This window comes from Schistocerca cancellata, chromosome 4 (genome assembly GCF_023864275.1).
Source record: "Schistocerca cancellata isolate TAMUIC-IGC-003103 chromosome 4, iqSchCanc2.1, whole genome shotgun sequence".
In the NCBI taxonomy this organism is placed as follows: domain Eukaryota; kingdom Metazoa; phylum Arthropoda; class Insecta; order Orthoptera; family Acrididae; genus Schistocerca; species Schistocerca cancellata.
The window spans coordinates 7621937-7634112 of NC_064629.1; the positions used below are offsets into that span (position 1 = coordinate 7621937).

Genomic DNA, 12176 nt, shown 5'->3' on the forward strand with positions numbered 1-12176 from the left:
GCAAGCACGACAAACGTCTGCGGGACGAGACGAGACGACTAAGGAATACATTCGTGGTTACAAATCAAATCTGGAACTCTACACTCCTACACAACAATAGGCGGTGACGTATTTCAGAAATCACCTGCCGATTCGTACTGTTTTGTCGTTTTCAAAGTCTTCTTGGCAAACTTGGTTAGCACATTCTCCCTCAAACTGAGTTAATTACTGCATTTTCGTACCATTACAGTAGTTTAAAAGGCTTAAGGAAGCATCTTTGTCACAACAGAAAGGTAGTTTGAAAATTGGGCTGGCGACATAACAAAAAAACAAAAGGAAGAGAGCCAACAGCACCCGGGTTTCCCAGGCGGTCACCCATCCAAGTACTAGCCGGGCCCGATGATGCTTAACTTCGGTGATCGGACGAGAACCGGTGTATTCATCATGGTATTGCCGTTGGCGCTCATCTAATGTAGGAGCACGGCAGAATTCGCGTTCGACTTTTCTCCCAACACACAAAATGTTAGTTTTCGGCCGAATTTGACGAAAGCGCTTCCTTCCGCAACCGCCAGTTCCTCGAGGACGGCGCGGGGAGGCGCGCCCGGCGTCTCAGCAGAGCGACGGCCAAATTGGCGGGCGCACCGCCGCGTGTGTGAGCCGCACTGCTGCTCGTTGCACCCCCTGTCATTCGCTGGGCGCGTGCAGCCTTCGACACTAGCGGAGGACGCATCTTGTCCCTGGTGTTCAGCGGAGGGCCTGTGCGGGGTGTGGCAGTGTCGTGCTGGAGGGCGCCACTGGTAGCGATGTGGGCTTCCTCGCCTCGCCTCGCCTCGCCTCACACCAGGTGTCTGCGTAGTTTGCAGTGCATTCGCACCATTCCTATCCCTGTCCCTGTCCCCGTCCCAACTTGTCCCGACTTTGCTCGACTGCCGCTCGCTGCCGCTCAGGTCGAGGTCCATATGACAGCGCAAGCACGACAAACGGCTGCGGGACGAGACGAGACGGGACGACTAAGGAATACATTCGTGGTTACAAATCAAATTTGGAACTCTACACTCCTACACAACAATAGGCGGTGACGTATTTCAGAAATCACCTGCCGATTCGTACTGTTTTTTCGTTTTCAAAGTCTTCTTGGCCATACTTGGTTAGCACATTCTCCCTCAAACTGAGTTAATTACTGCATTTTCGTACCATTACAGTAGTTTAAAAGGCTTAAGGAAGCATCTTTGTCACAACAGAAAGGTAGTTTGAAAATTGGGCTGGCGACATAACAAAAAAACAAAAGGAAGGGAGCCAACAGCACCCGGGTTTCCCAGGCGGTCACCCATCCAAGTACTAGCCGGGCCCGATGATTCTTAACTTCGGTGATCGGACGAGAACTTTTTTTTTTTTTTTTTTTTTTGAGAGTATTTTTTTTTTCAACTAAATATACTTCATTGTAAGAGCAGGCCAGGGTGGCGGTGGAGGCAGAGTGGGCGGGGGTCGCAATCCGAGGCCCGGCCACAGTGTCTCCCTCGCCCTCCCAACCCAAGAAACAGGGAATAACGGAAAAGGTGGTGTATTGTACTCTCTTTATTTTTTTTTTTTGTGTGAGATCAGCATTTTTCTTATTGGTTTCTTTTTTTTTTTTCTTTATTTTTTTTTTATTTATTTATTATTTTTTTTTATTTTTTTTTTTTTTTTTTTTTTTTTTTTTTGTTGAGATCCTTTAGGAGAACAAAGGTCCATTGTGGCCAGCGGAAACATGTCCAAAACGATGTGAGAAAGGAATACCATCCGCTGAAGGTGTGGATATAACGTGAGGAAGGAAGAACGCAAACGCGAAACACAAATAAAAAACCATTCTAGAAGGACAATGACCACAAGTCAGCAGCGGAGGCCTCCCGCCGCAAGAGAAAAGCAAAAGTAAAGAGACTCTCAAAGAAAATTTAAAAATAAAAAACACACACGAACGAGCACACTATACGTGCCAAATATGTCCGGCGCACGGTAAAGGTGAATTCTACACAATTCCGGCAGCAGCAAACATATTTCGTCTTCTCGATAAGCTGGATTTCCGTGCCCAAGAGGCAACCGTTTCAACACAAAATATCTTTAAGCACCGTCTCACAGTTCAGGGACAAGGCAATTGACAGTCCTGCAATAGTCACAAAAATTTAGGAAAAGTCAGCAATTAGGGAACAAATCGTCAAATCCAGGAGAGAAAAAAAAAAAAAACCAATATGGCAATCCTAAGGACAACCTCCCAAAATGGCGGAAGATTAGTCGAGCCGGTGAGACAAATTAACTGTCATACATCAAGAATAGAACAATGATATCATTCCGCACATTCCACCAAAAGGAACAGTGGAATGGAAAGTACATAATCATGGCAGGAGAGAAATATGTAATTTGGTAAAGGCGGTCCGTAGAGGTACATCTAAAAATCGGGCATAATTGGAAACATACTGCGGGTTACGTTTCTCCCGCCCATAGTAGTCCCAAAGATACGTCAAAAACTGCAAGCGATCCATGAGTCGAAGAGAAAAAATCGCATGTGCAGCATGCGCAGCGATCCACACGGTAGCGTTTCTCTTGGTGGCAGGATACGGCCGCCAGTCGGGAACCAGGATATACAAAGGCTGTATGGCACGCGGGGTAGTCCGATTGATCAATGCCAACATCTCACGGGTGGCATCCCATACCTCTTGAAACTGGGGGCACACAAAACGGTGTTCGATCGTGTCCTCAGCCGCGCACCGCCCGCAGAGGCCACTCGGGAGGAGATTGATTGCGTGGAGTTTCGCATTCGTGGCAACGGTGCGATTCACAACTTTATACCAGGTGGCCCGAACATCGGATGTCAACAATTTACTGGAAATGTTGGACCACACCGTCCGCCAATCGCATTGCGGCAGCCTCAACTCCCATTTGTTAGTCGGCAGAGTTCCGCGGAGGGCCTCTGCGATCGCGCTGACGCTACCCCTGCGCCGGTCGTCGCCTATCAGATAGCTAGTGTGGAGGAAATACTGGCGAACGAAATTCAATCTGTACGGGATAGCCTGGACAGAGACAGGCGCGCGGAGAGAAGCAGGGCGGTAAAGGTCGAAGAGTACCGACGTGGGGCTAAGCCCCGCATTGGCTATTACACGGTTGGTTCGGTGGAGCAAAAGGGCAGCACACTTTGAAGGAAAATCAACCATACCGACGCCGCCCCTGTCCGGCGGGAGCGTGCAAATATTGTAGGCGACTTTAAAGATTTCGCCTCGCCAGACCAACCAAGAAACAGCATGCTTGATTGCCCGTTCAATCTCCTTCGGCACCGGCAAAACTTGAGCCAAGTACCAGGCCTTGGCCAACACCTGGGTATTTACAACCGAAGCTCTATCCAGCAAAGACAAATTTCGTTTGGCGGCAGCCTGAGTCGCCGCTCGTACAGAATATAACACCGCGCGCCAATTTATCACCGCCATTTGTTGTACATTGGCAGTCATCTGGATCCCGAGAATCTTATGTCGCAACCTTACGGTATACCAATCACGACGGACAGCCCTCATGGTCGCAGTAAGCGGCAGTAAGATGGACTTACGGGGGTTCACAACCGCACCCGATGCCGTTTCAAATTGGTGAAGAATGAGGCGGAGCGTATCAATATCATCGGGACGTTGGATAAAAACACCCAAGTCGTCCGCATACGCCCGACAGACAAGCGAACCCGTACCAAACGGGACACCGTGGCAAACATTTGTTATCTTACGGATCAGAGGATCCAACGCTAAAACGAATAATCCCATGGAAAGTGGGCACCCTTGGCGGACGGATCTGTTCATCCTGAGGACATCACCGGCCTGGCCATGAAAAAGGATTCTGGATGTAGCCGATTTCAGAAGGTTAGATATCACATGCGTGAATGTTAAACCAAATCCAAACTTAGACATGACCCGCCGCAAGTACTCGTGACTAATTCTATCAAACGCGTTATGAAAATCAATGGAAAGTATCGCAGCCCGGCCGCCACGGCGTGACGAGGCAGAAGCGATACACTCACGATACGCGAGTACAGCGTCATAAATATTCCGTCCAGGTACGGCACACGATTGAGAAGGACTAATGACGGTCTTCAACGCCGGCCGCAAACGGTGGGAAAAGCAGCGTGCTATGATTTTATAATCGGCGTTTAAGAGTGTGATCGGCCGTAAAGTCACCGCACTTGGGATGCCAGTGGTTTTCGGGATGAGGACGACGAGACCCTCTAAAAATTCTTCCGGCACATCGAGACCATTATGTATTTCATTCACCATGGCAACAAAAGTATCAGTTAAAAGACCGGAAAATTTCACATAAAATTCCACAGGAATGCCGTCATGGCCAGGGGCCTTTCCCTTCGGGCTAGCCTTAACGGCGGCAGAAACATCAGCAGCTGTAAAACGCTCATTTAAAAGAAGTCTATCCTGACGCGTTAAAATAGAAGGCAGGTCGTGTAAAAACATCTGCAAGGAGGCTTCATTCAAAGGTTGAGATTGAAAGAGATTAGAGTAGTGATCGTAAATTTCGTCCTGAATCACCCGGCAATCTGAAGTCCTAAGACCGTCACGCGTCATCCAGTCGGTGAATAAAAGTTTTTCACGCCGCAGACGGGCCCGTCGTAAATGATACAATGAAAGCGGTTCCTCCAAAGTGGGATCGAAAGGCCTGCTACGGACAACAGAGCCCTGTGCCTTCCGATGCAGATGGTTTAAAATCTTCGTCTTAATTTTCCGTAACGTGGGAAGGAGTTCAGGGCGGTCGGTAACCCGAGTAATTAAATCCTGTAAACAATCGCGATAGAAAGCGACCGTCATCACTTCCCAATGGGCCTTGTCACGACAGTAATTAATGAGCAGAGTACGAATAGCCGGTTTAGCGTGACGGAGCCACCAATCGACAGTAGAACCCGCCTGTGGGCGGCTCTGAAGAAGTTGGTGCCACAACAAATGCACCTGTTCGACAAGACTGACGTCATCCAAAACACTAACATTGAATTTCCAGTAGGATCGCGTACGTTCTGGGCGAACAGACGGAACATTAAAAGCACACAAATAACCACAATGATCCGAAAAAGCGACGGGAGCAACTTCTGCCTGCAAGATTTGAGCAGCGAGGTCCGGCGATATATAAAATCTGTCCAATCTACTATGCCCAGTAGGATAAAAATAAGTAAAACCTGTAGCAGTCGGACTAAAACAAAGCCACGTGTCCTCAAGTTTAAAAGTGTCAACTAAAGTTTGCAGTGCAAGACACTTATTCGCCGTCGGCTCCTGGTCGGCATCACGCAAGACACAATTAAAATCACCACCTAAGATGATCCGTCGGTGGTTTCGATGGAAGAGCTGACATAAATCATGATGGAAAAAAGTATCCCTCAGACGTTTATTGTCAGTTCCAGAGGGGGCATACACGTTAACAAAAAATATGTCGCAGATAACACATGCCAACCCTCGTCCATTCGGTAAAATTTCTACGTGTTTATACTCTAAACCGGGCGTGATTAAAATAGCCGTACCAAAGGTCGCTTCCGGATCAATATTAAGAATTACATTATAGGCAGTAAGATGCGGGACAACGTCAGCTGTTATTTCTTGAAGGAAAACCACATCGCAACGAGCAGATTGCAAAAAGTGTAAGAGGGCGTGAACTTTACGGTCACTTCGGATGTGATTGATATTAAGGGTGAGGACGCGTAACTGGTGGAATGCACGCGTCAGGGTGGACTCTGTAACTTAAGCGGAACTAGAAAAAGTGATCCTCCTCCACATCATCAGACCACTGCATGGTGTCCGAAGGAGCAGGTACGGCGTCCGGAACGGGCCGGGAAGCGGGGGCGGTGGGCACCGACACAGGCGGACCGTGTACGAAAGGTGCGTCGCGACGCTCTTGGACCAAAGTATCCGTCAGTCCCTCAACCGCCTGGTCGAAGGTGACGTCGACGCCCTCAGTGGGCGCCGTTTTCGAACGCTTCTTTGACCTTTTACGCTTCGGTTTTGGATCGGCAGGGGCGGACTGAGTGGAAGCTTGGGACACCTCACTTTCGGCACCGCTAGCATCCGCCTCGCCGGCGGTGGACGGGCCCGGCTGTGACGGCAATTTCCGCTTGTCTGTCGGCGGGGCGGGGACTGAAATCGGCCGTGGTGACGCGACCAACATTTCAGAAGTCTCCGGAACGGGCACGTCCGAAACACTGACGGCTGGCAAATCAGCAATACGGACCTCGCGAGGGGTGTGATCGGCAGGTAAACTTTGTTCTGACACAACCGGGGGAACGACAACTGTGGGCGGAGTCACATTGTCAGACACAGGAGCCTCAGCTGCAGGAGCGGCAGAAACCGGTCGGTCGGGCGGGGTGATCGAGGGGGGTCCAACCAACGCGCCCGCATACGTGGAGGTATCAGCAGCTTCGCGCGGCAGCTGAGCCGGCCTGCGTAAAGTGCAGGTTTGTCGCAAATGATCTGTTTTGCCACACACGGAGCACGTCTGCGGCTGCCCACTATAGCTGAGGAAAGCGCGCGTGCCAGCAATGAGCAAATACGACGGTATATGTTTCTTCAAATCTACACGGACCGTCCGAACACCACTCAGAACCCGGTACCTAAATCCTGCAGGCCACACATCATTCTCCACACTAAGCACGGTGCCAAATTCTCCGAGTTTACGAGCAATGGCCTCATTTGGGCATTCGAACGGAACATTATAAACTTTCACATTTCGAATGCCGAAGCCTGCCGGCAGAATCAAAACATCAGACAAAGCACCGTCCACGTGCTTAAACTTCTTAACTCCACCACTTTCGGTAACAAGCTTGTCTACAAAATCCGCGGTCGGAAGTTTCAAAAATACAGAGTTTTGAATAAAGTCAAGCTGGATACCGATCAAATCAGATTCGGGAATACGCAATTCGGAAAATACCCATTCGTGTACATCAAAAGGCGACGGTCTAGCCGCGTTCCTATCAAAAACACACTGTACGGAGTTAGCACGATTCATAATAAAGCGTCAATAAACTTACAGGAACTAGTAGAGAAGAGAGAACGCTGCGAGGCGCAGCACCAAACACGCGACGAAGACACCGCCTGCAGCACACGAAGGTGTCAGCAGGCACGAGCCTAACACACGTCCGGATGGGCGCGTGCAGCCTTCGACACTAGCGGAGGACGCATCTTGTCCCTGGTGTTCAGCGGAGGGCCTGTGCGGGGTGTGGCAGTGTCGTGCTGGAGGGCGCCACTGGTAGCGATGTGGGCATCCTCGCCTCGCCTCGCCTCGCCTCACACCAGGTGTCTGCGTAGTTTGCAGTGCATTCGCACCATTCCTATCCCTGTCCCTGTCCCCGTCCCGACTTGTCCCGACTTTGCGCGACTGCCGCTCGCTGCCGCTCGGGTCGTGGTCCATATGACAGCGCAAGCACGACAAACGTCTGCGGGACGAGACGAGACGACTAAGGAATACATTCGTGGTTACAAATCAAATTTGGAACTCTACACTCCTACACAACAATAGGCGGTGACGTATTTCAGAAATCACCTGCCGATTCGTACTGTTTTGTCGTTTTCAAAGTCTTCTTGGCAAACTTGGTTAGCACATTCACCCTCAAACTGAGTTAATTACTGCATTTTCGTACCATTACAGTAGTTTAAAAGGCTTAAGGAAGCATCTTTGTCACAACAGAAAGGTAGTTTGAAAATTGGGCTGGCGACATAACAAAAAAACAAAAGGAAGGGAGCCAACAGCACCCGGGTTTCCCAGGCGGTCACCCATCCAAGTACTAGCCGGGCCCGATGATGCTTAACTTCGGTGATCGGACGAGAACCGGTGTATTCATCATGGTATGGCCGTTGGCGCTCATCTAATGTAGGAGCACGGCAGAATTCGCGTTCGGCTTTTCTCCCACCACACAAAATGTTAGTTTTCGGCCGCATTTGACGAAAGCGCTTCCTTCCGCAACCGCCAGTTCCTCGAGGACGGCGCGGGGAGGCGCGCCCGGCGTCCCAGCAGAGCGACGGCCGAATTGGCGGGCGCACCGCCGCGTGTGTGAGACGCACTGCTGCTCGTTGCACCCCCTGTCATTCGCTGGGCGCGTGCAGCCTTCGACACTAGCGGAGGACGCATCTTGTCCCTGGTGTTCAGCGGAGGGCCTGTGCGGGGTGTGGCAGTGTCGTGCTGGAGGGCGCCACTGGTAGCGATGTGGGCTTCCTCGCCTCGCCTCACACCAGGAGTCTGCGTAGTTTGCAGTGCATTCGCACCATTCCTATCCCTGTCCCTGTCCCCGTCCCGACTTGTCCCGACTTTGCTCGACTGCCGCTCGCTGCCGCTCGGGTCGTGGTCCATATGACAGCGCAAGCACGACAAACGTCTGCGGGACGAGACGAGACGACTAAGGAATACATTCGTGGTTACAAATCAAATTTGGAACTCTACACTCCTACACAACAATAGGCGGTGACGTATTTCAGAAATCACCTGCCGATTCGTACTGTTTTGTCGTTTTCAAAGTCTTCTTGGCAAACTTGGTTAGCACATTCTCCCTCAAACTGAGTTAATTACTGCATTTTCGTACCATTACAGTAGTTTAAAAGGCTTAAGGAAGCATCTTTGTCACAACAGAAAGGTAGTTTGAAAATTGGTCTGGCGACATAACAAAAAAACAAAAGGAAGGGAGCCAACAGCACCGGGGTTTCCCAGGCGGTCACTCATCCAAGTACTAGCCGGGCCCGATGATGCTTAACTTCGGTGATCGGACGAGAACCGGTGTATTCATCATGGTATGGCCGTTGGCGCTCATCTAATGTAGGAGCACGGCAGAATTCGGGTTCGGCTTTTCTCCCAACACACAAAATGTTAGTTTTCGGCCGCATTTGACGAAAGCGCTTCCTTCCGCAACCGCCAGTTCCTCGAGGACGGCGCGGGAAGCGCGCCCGGCGTCCCAGCAGAGCGACGGCCGAATTGGCGGGCGCACCGCCGCGTGTGTGAGACGCACTGCTGCTCGTTGCACCCCCTGTCATTCGCTGGGCGCGTGCAGCCTTCGACACTAGCGGAGGACGCATCTTGTCCCTGGTGTTCAGCGGAGGGCCTGTGCGGGGTGTGGCAGTGTCGTGCTGGAGGGCGCCGCTGGTAGCGATGTGGGCTACCTCGCCTCGCCTCACACCAGGTGTCTGCGTAGTTTGCAGTGCATTCGCACCATTCCTATCCCTGTCCCTGGCCCCGTCCCGACTTGTCCCGACTGCCGCTCGACTGCCGCTCGCTGCCGCTCGGGTCGTGGTCCATATGACAGCGCAAGCACGACAAACGTCTGCGGGACGAGACGAGACGACTAAGGAATACATTCGTGGTTACAAATCAAATTTGGAACTCTACACTCCTACACAACAATAGGCGGTGACGTATTTCAGAAATCACCTGCCGATTCGTACTGTTTTGTCGTTTTCAAAGTCTTCTTGGCAAACTTGGTTAGCACATTCTCCCTCAAACTGAGTTAATTACTGCATTTTCGTACCATTAAAGTAGTTTAAAAGGCTTAAGGAAGCATCTTTGTCACAACAGAAAGGTAGTTTGAAAATTGGGCTGGCGACATAACAAAAAAACAAAAGGAAGGGAGCCAACAGCACCCGGGTTTCCCAGGCGGTCACCCATCCAAGTACTAGCCGGGCCCGATGATGCTTAACTTCGGTGATCGGACGAGAACCGGTGTATTCATCATGGTATGGCCGTTGGCGCTCATCTAATGGAGGAGCACGGCAGAATTCGCGTTCGGCTTTTCTCCCAACACACAAAATGTTAGTTTTCGGCCGCATTTGACGAAAGCGCTTCCTTCCGCAACCGCCAGTTCCTCGAGGACGGCACGGGGAGGCGCGCCCGGCGTCCCAGCAGAGCGACGGCCGAATTGGCGGGCGCACCGCCGCGTGTGTGAGACGCACTGCTGCTCGTTGCACCCCCTGTCATTCGCTGGGCGCGTGCAGCCTTCGACACTAGCGGAGGACGCATCTTGTCCCTGGTGTTCAGCGGAGGGCCTGTGCGGGGTGTGGCAGTGTCGTGCTGGAGGGCGCCACTGGTAGCGATGTGGGGTTCCTCGCCTCGCCTCGCCGCGCCTCGCCTCACACCAGGTGTCTGCGTAGTTTGCAGTGCATTCGCACCATTCCTATCCCTGTCCCTGTCCCCGTCCCAACTTGTCCCGACTTTGCTCGACTGCCGCTCGCTGCCGCTCGGGTCGTGGTCCATATGACAGCGCAAGCACGACAAACGTCTGCGGGACGAGACGAGACGACTAAGGAATACATTCGTGGTTACAAATCAAATTTGGAACTCTACACTCCTACACAACAATAGGCGGTGACGTATTTCAGAAATCACCTGCCGATTCGTACTATTTTGTCGTTTTCAAAGTCTTCTTGGCAAACTTGGTTAGCACATTCTCCCTCAAACTGAGTTAATTACTGCATTTTCGTACCATTACAGTAGTTTAAAAGGCTTAAGGAAGCATCTTTGTCACAACAGAAAGGTAGTTTGAAAATTGGGCTGGCGACATAACAAAAAAACAAAAGGAAGGGTGTCAACAGTACCCGGGTTTCCCAGGCGGTCACCCATCCAAGTACTAGCCGGGCCCGATGATGCTTAACTTCGGTGATCGGACGAGAACCGGTGTATTCATCATGGTATGGCCGTTGGCGCTCATCTAATGTATGAGCACGGCGGAATTCGCGTTCGGCTTTTCTCCCAACACACAAAATGTTAGTTTTCGGCCGCATTTGACGAAAGCGCTTCCTTCCGCAACCGCCAGTTCCTCGAGGACGGCGCGGGGACGCGCGCCCGGCGTCCCAGCAGAGCGACGGCCGAATTGGCGGGCGCACCGCCGCGTGTGTGAGACGCACTGCTGCTCGTTGCACCCCCTGTCATTCGCTGGGCGCGTGCAGCCTTCGACACTAGCGGAGGACGCATCTTGTCCCTGGTGTTCAGCGGAGGGCCTGTGCGGGGTGTGGCAGTGTCGTGCTGGAGGGCGCCGCTGGTAGCGATGTGGGCTTCCTCGCCTCGCCTCACACCAGGTGTCTGCGTAGTTTGCAGTGCATTCGCACCATTCCTATCCCTGTCCCTGGCCCCGTCCCGACTTGTCCCGACTGCCGCTCGACTGCCGCTCGCTGCCGCTCGGGTCGTGGTCCATATGACAGCGCAAGCACGACAAACGTCTGCGGGACGAGACGAGACGACTAAGGAATACATTCGTGGTTACAAATCAAATTTGGAACTCTACACTCCTACACAACAATAGGCGGTGACGTATTTCAGAAATCACCTGCCGATTCGTACTGTTTTGTCGTTTTCAAAGTCTTCTTGGCAAACTTGGTTAGCACATTCTCCCTCAAACTGAGTTAATTACTGCATTTTCGTACCATTACAGTAGTTTAAAAGGCTTAAGGAAGCATCTTTGTCACAACAGAAAGGTAGTTTGAAAATTGGGCTGGCGACATAACAAAAAAACAAAAGGAAGGGAGCCAACAGCACCGGGGTTTCCCAGGCGGTCACCCATCCAAGTACTAGCCGGGCCCGATGATGCTTAACTTCGGTGATCGGACGAGAACCGGTGTATTCATCATGGTATGGCCGTTGGCGCTCATCTAATGTAGGAGCACGGCAGAATTCGCGTTCGGCTTTTCTCCCAACACACAAAATGTTAGTTTTCGGCCGCATTTGACGAAAGCGCTTCCTTCCGCAACCGCCAGTTCCTCGAGGACGGCGCGGGAGGCGCGCCCGGCGTCCCAGCAGAGCGACGGCCGAATTGGCGGGCGCACCGCCGCGTGTGTGAGACGCACTGCTGCTCGTTGCACCCCCTGTCATTCGCTGGGCGCGTGCAGCCTTCGACACTAGCGGAGCACTCATCTTGTCCCTGGTGTTCAGCGGAGGGCCTGTGCGGGGTGTGGCAGTGTCGTGCTGGAGGGCGCCACTGGTAGCGATGTGGGCTTCCTCGCCTCGCCTCGCCGCGCCTCGCCTCACACCAGGTGTCTGCGTAGTTTGCAGTGCATTCGCACCATTCCTATCCCTGTCCCTGTCCCCGTCCCGACTTGTCCCGACTTTGCGCGACTGCCGCTCGCTGCCGCTCGGGTCGTGGTCCATATGACAGCGCAAGCACGACAAACGTCTGCGGGAGGAGACGAGACGACTAAGGAATACATTCGTGGTTACAAATCAAATTTGGA

General features: G+C 52.1%; 6 non-coding genes across 6 annotated transcripts; all 6 read right to left on the minus strand.

Moving 5' to 3' along the window:
- Window positions 1-321: 321 nt before the first annotated feature.
- LOC126186296 (5S ribosomal RNA) lies at window positions 322-440 on the minus strand. Its single transcript, XR_007537395.1, has one exon. It is a non-coding gene; the product is annotated as a 5S ribosomal RNA (ribosomal RNA).
- A 7272-nt stretch (window positions 441-7712) lies between these two features.
- Window positions 7713-7831, minus strand: LOC126186599 (5S ribosomal RNA). The gene has a single exon (XR_007537664.1). It is a non-coding gene; the product is annotated as a 5S ribosomal RNA (ribosomal RNA).
- Window positions 7832-8648: 817 nt separating this feature from the next.
- LOC126186495 (5S ribosomal RNA) lies at window positions 8649-8767 on the minus strand. The gene has a single exon (XR_007537586.1). It is a non-coding gene; the product is annotated as a 5S ribosomal RNA (ribosomal RNA).
- Window positions 8768-9584: 817 nt separating this feature from the next.
- On the minus strand, window positions 9585-9703 carry LOC126186610 (5S ribosomal RNA). Its single transcript, XR_007537675.1, has one exon. It is a non-coding gene; the product is annotated as a 5S ribosomal RNA (ribosomal RNA).
- Window positions 9704-10535: 832 nt separating this feature from the next.
- LOC126186627 (5S ribosomal RNA) lies at window positions 10536-10654 on the minus strand. The gene has a single exon (XR_007537691.1). It is a non-coding gene; the product is annotated as a 5S ribosomal RNA (ribosomal RNA).
- An 818-nt stretch (window positions 10655-11472) lies between these two features.
- LOC126186241 (5S ribosomal RNA) lies at window positions 11473-11591 on the minus strand. The gene has a single exon (XR_007537343.1). It is a non-coding gene; the product is annotated as a 5S ribosomal RNA (ribosomal RNA).
- Between the last annotated feature and the right edge of the window lie 585 nt (window positions 11592-12176).